The 5,691-nt window shown below is 41.2% G+C and overlaps 1 pseudogene; it reads left to right on the forward strand.

Annotated features, from left to right (window-relative positions):
- The window catches only part of LOC115167006 (nuclear factor of activated T-cells, cytoplasmic 3-like), a 70,337-nt pseudogene extending 66,810 nt beyond the window's left edge, over nt 1-3,527 (forward strand).
- The last annotated feature ends 2,164 nt before the right edge of the window (nt 3,528-5,691 follow it).

Here is a 5,691-nt window from a genome sequence, read left to right on the forward strand (position 1 = left end):
ACAAACAAACACAAATAAACACCTCTATTTCTATCATGGAACCACCAATAAGTTTTCACTGTTTTTTTAATGGTAGTCAACTAGCAACTACAGTTGAAGCTACAGTATTCATTGTCGATACTGTATAATTGTTTGAAATAGTTGTATTACTTTTTCTGAGACAAATTTATTTTGGGGGATTTTTGAGAATGTACCAGTTTTACAGGAGTGCAATGACTTTGAGACGTTGTAATTGTATTCAGATATATAGCTGAGGATTCTTAGGGATGGGGGTAACCGTTGATATATAGCTGATGATTCTTAGGGATGGGGTAACAGTTGATATATAGCTGATGATTCTTAGGGATGGGGTAACAGTTGATATATAGCTGATGATTCTTAGGGATGGGGGTAACAGTTGATATATAGCTGATGATTCTTAGGGATGGGGGTAACAGTTGATATATAGCTGATGATTCTTAGGGATGGGGGTAACAGTTGATATATAGCTGATGATTCTTAGGGATGGGGGTAACAGTTGATATATAGCTGATGATTCTTAGGGATGGGGGTAACAGTTGATATATAGCTGATGATTCTTAGGGATGGGGTAACAACTGGAATACAGAATATCAAGGCTTTTAATTAAGTTGATAAAAAAGTATCATTCTTGATTTGTGTTAATGAATACATGTATTATTTAACCCCATACACAGCAAAATGTGGTTAAGAAAAATAAAGGGAAGATCTTAAGATGAGCAGGATGAATTAATTTGAACGGACTCCCTAATGTCTCGATAATACTCTGAATTGAATCTACACATGATTTGACTGTTCATTTTCCTCTCACTCCATCTACCAATAATATACCACATATATAAACACCCATATATAATATGACCCATATAAAGCAGATGCTGACTTGTCCATCAGACACGGTGGGCCATTAAATGTATGATTTCACAACAGACAGTTGCACAACAAGTGGCCAGTTGTAGGTAAGAGAAGAGGAATCCCCAAGCAGCAGGGCTGGTACTGTTACTGTGGTGTATGGACAGGTCTGCCTGAATACCTGCGAGTCGATCTGTCTTAATGTGTGTCAAACTGTCAGAGCTCAGAGGACTCACCATCTCCTCGCTCTAAACCAGATAGTCAAACCCTCTCCTCTCTTTGCCCTCTGTCTCTCTGACCTGCCATGACTTTTGACACATGTGCTACATCAGGAAATTAACGGTGTATGAATGCCGCCACTGCTGCACGAATGCAAAGCTACCAGTCGCTGCTGTGTGGAAAATATCTTCACTTTTTCCATAAATACCAAACCAGGCTACGTATCCTCTCCTTTCACTCTCTATTTCTCTCTCTTCTCTTTCTCTCTATTTCTCTCCTCTTTCTCTCTTTTCTCTCTCTCCCCTCTTTCTTCTCTCCCTCTTTTCTATTTCTTCTCTTTCTCCCTCTCTCTTTCTCACCCTCCTTTTCATTCCACAGGTACTGTAGTAAACCAGATGCAGCTTCAGTTTAGCGTGATATGGGGGTTAGAATTTGATTTACTTTACGGCTGTGGTTTTTACAGGCTCCCCGCTGGTCCTCCCGCTGAGCCACGCTGGGCCCGGTGTGAGCTGAAAACAGCGTTGGCACCACTGTAACAATCAGGTCTCTGTTGGAGGCATCTCCAACATGCCCCACCGCCAGAGAGCGAGAGCAAAAATAAATGATTTATTTAATATCAGGCCTAGCTAGCTCTGCCTGGCAGAGTAATTACCTACAGCCCTGTGCTTGAGTGCCTCTCTGGGGTCGACAACATGTGTTGTAACAATGGATTAGTTTAATACAGGCCCATTTACTATGCTCGCAAACCCACAATAATAGGCCAGAGGAAATGTACTCAAGCTCCATTAAGAGGTGGAAGAAATGAAGAAACGCAATAGAGAGCTGGTGCTCGCTAGGCCATTCAATAAATGGAGGATGATATTTATAGGAGTCGACATGTTGTGGTGGTAAAGACTAAATATCTTGGACGCTGTCAAAGGTCAAGTCTGACAGTAATGACACACGGCAGTGAATGGAATAGTTTCCCCTCGCTTTCTGGTTGTTGACGGTGGTTTTGTCATTCCAAAGCCGCGAGTTAAACCTCTGGGTCTTGCCAGTGTATGTATGATTGAGTTTTTCCCTCTATCTCTCCACTGCTGAAGCTGAACTTTTCTGTGTTCAGAGTAGTCAGTAAGTGAGCTAGGCAACATCGCCCTCTGCTGGTAAACATTTGTATTTTCTCACAGTCCGAATGCATTCAGGAACACAATTTAGATTTGATTTCTTGATAATATATGACAATTAATGTGTCCTCAAAAACTTTGGGTCAATTGAAGTTGAAGAAAGCGTTGCTAAGGTTTAGTAGCCTATAATAATAAACCCTCTGGACTGTGTTGTTCAGCTGTAGTGAACCTGTATCCTTCTCTCTCTTTGTGTTTCCAGTGAATGAGATCATCGGCAGAGACATGTCCCAGTCCCCTGGTGGCAGTGCCCAGTCGTAGCGCTGTCCGTGGCCAGGCCTCCACACACCCAGCTGGGCATAGCAGTGTCCTCACCAGCCCCAACACCACAGGACTTTACCTGCCTCTAGGCAGGACAGACTGGGCTGAGATTCCCCTTTACACTTCATGGACCTACCAGTCCACAAAAAGACCCTCCAGACACATATGAACAAACCTTTCATATACCCACATGACAGCAAAAGAGCTCAGATTCACCCACCTACACATGTATACATCAGATTATAAACAGGAGAACACCGCAGGGTGGTGACAAACTGTAGGATTATTGGGGTCAGTGGCAGAAAGACGAGGAACATGTTCTCTGTTCAGTTGACTTCGGGTTCATTTTTAGCATTAGTACTCAGGCCTGGGCTCAGATCCCCAGAGGTATCACTGGTTTAAAGAGTGATCACCTCTTAAACGGTTTCTATGCAGTTAAACTCTCTGCTCAGGGTGTCTGGTTGGAGTATGTAATATACCCTCTGAAGTCACAATGTTGCCCCTAACAGTGTAGTGCTCAGTGAGGAAAAATAGGATCCCTCAGTAGGAATAAAGAAGGGTTGAATACTGTACTCATGATTTTCTCACCAGCATAGACCTCGACGGTACGAACACCCCGGTTGGTTGAGTGATGTCACAACAGCATCCCCTGGGAGTGTAGAGATATTGCTGCGACCCCCCCCCCCCCCCCCCCATCACCCTAGTCCTTCTTTGTCTCTGGGTGCCTGGGAGCCCCTTCTCTTCTTCTCTGGTGCTGGACTGGGATCTGTAATATGCAACATTCCACACCTCTAGTGACCTTCCAGCCATGTAGATATAGTGCCTTCAGAAAGTATTCACACCCCTTGACTTTTTCAACGTTTTGTTGTGGTACAGCCTGAATTTCAAATATATTAAATGTAGACGTTTTTGTCGCTGGCCTACACGCAATACCCGATAATGTCAAAGTGGACTTATGTTTTCAGAATTGTTTATAAATTCATAAAAAATAAACACTGAAATGTCTTGAGTGAATAAGTATTCAACCCCTTTGTTATGACAAGCCTAAATAAGTTCAGGAGTAAAAATGAGCTTAACAAGTCACATAAGTTGCATGGACTCTCTGTGTGCAATAATAGTGTTCAACATGATTTTTGAATGACTACCTCATCTCTGTACCCCACACATAAAAGTATCTGTCAAGCGGTGAATTTCAAACACAGATTCAACCACAAAGACCAGGGAGTTTTTCCAATGCCTCGCAAAGAAGGGCACCTATTGGGAGATGGGTAAAAAAAAAAGAAGCTGACATTGAGCATATCCCTTTGAGCATGGAGAAGTTATTAATTATACTTTAGATAGTGTATCAATACACCCGATCAATACAAAGATACAGGCATCCTTCCTAACTCAATTGCCGGAAAGGAAGGAAACGGCTTAGGGATTTCACCATGAGGCCAATGATGACTTTAAAACTGTTACAGAGTTTAATGGCTGTGATGAATCAACAACATTGTAGTTATTCCACAATACTAACCTAATTGACAGAGTGAAAAGAAGGAAGCCTGTACAGAATACAAATATTCCAAAACATGCATCCTGTTTGCAACAAGGCACTAAAGTAATACTACAAAAACAATTGGCAAAGCAATTCACTTTTTGTTCTGAGTACAAAGTGTTATGTTTGGGGCAAATCAAATACTGAGTACCACTCTCCATATTTTCAAGCATAGTGGTGGCTGCATCATGTTATGGGTATGCTTGTAATTGATAAGGACTGGGGAGTCTTTTTAGGATAAAAGAATAAGCAGAATGGAGCACAGGCCAAATTCTAGAGGGAAATCTGGTTCATTCTGCTTTCCACCAGACACTGGGAGGTGAATTCACTTTTCAGCAGGACAATAACTTAAAACACAAGGCCAAATCTACACTGAAGTTGCTTACCAAGAAGACAGTAGATGTTCCTGAGTGGCCAAATTACAGTTTTGACTTAAATCTGCTTGAAAATCTATGGCAAGACCTGAAAATGGTTGTCTAGCTATGATTAACAACCAATTTGACAGAGCTTGAAGAATTTAGAAAAGGTTCATGGGCAAATGTTGCACAATCCAGGTGTGGAAAGCTCTTAGAGACTTACACAGAAAGACTCACGGCTGTAATCACTGCTTAAGGTGCTTCTACAAAGTATTGACTCAGGGGTGTGAATACTTATGTAAAGGAGATTTCTGTATTTCATTTTCAATAAATTAGCAAACATTTATAAAAACATGTTTTTACTGTCATTATGGGTTATTGTGTGTAGATGGTTGAGATTTAAAAATATATATTTAATCAATTTAATATTCAGGCTGTAACACAACAACAGGTGGAATAAGTCAAAGGGTATGAATACTTTCTGAAGCCACTGTGTCTGTATATTATTACTACCCTCTCCTCCTGACTCCCTAAACCCCCTCTTCAGGTTGAACAAATGCCTTATAAACATTGTTAAATAGCAGCTTTGAATGATAGGATGGTAAACGCTTTTGTTGTTTGTTTGCACAGCTGACTCTTCATGCAGAGTATGACTTTGATTTTTATAGAAATTAGATGGATTTATGAGTTTGTGATATGGAGAGCATTGACTTTCGATGAATATATTGTTTTATGCGATGGATAGATGAACACTGGTTTTCTCCAGACCGAGGTAGCCCATTAAGACAAGTAAATATATATATTTGTAACTGTAAGTAGACTCGTTGGAGTTGAATTAAAGGTGGTGTTTGAATTATCCACAGAGCAAGACGGACCTGTGTTCCTCTGAGCTCTGTCATGCAATAACTAAAGTGCGTCTGAAATGGCACCCTATTCCCTGTATAGTGCACTACTTTTGGCCAGCACACTGGTCAAAAGTAGTGCACTATCCAGGGAATCGGGTGTAATTGTGGATGCACACTAACTGTCTTGATGCCCTGGGCCCAGTTTTTCAAAATGTTTAATCTGGATAAGAATGATCTGGATTCTGTAATCCTTTTTTGCAATCCAGGATCAGATTGATCTGGCTGTTTTGGGGCCAGTTTTTCAGAAAATAATCAGATTGGATCATTCTCATCCACAACATGAAGATCACAGAATCCAGATTGTCAGTGCTTTCAACAGGCCGACACCTTTCCATCTAGTGGACAGGTTATGGTACTACTACACTGTCATAGGGAAACAGAGA

This window comes from Salmo trutta, chromosome 29 (assembly GCF_901001165.1).
Source record: "Salmo trutta chromosome 29, fSalTru1.1, whole genome shotgun sequence".
NCBI lineage: Eukaryota > Metazoa > Chordata > Actinopteri > Salmoniformes > Salmonidae > Salmo > Salmo trutta.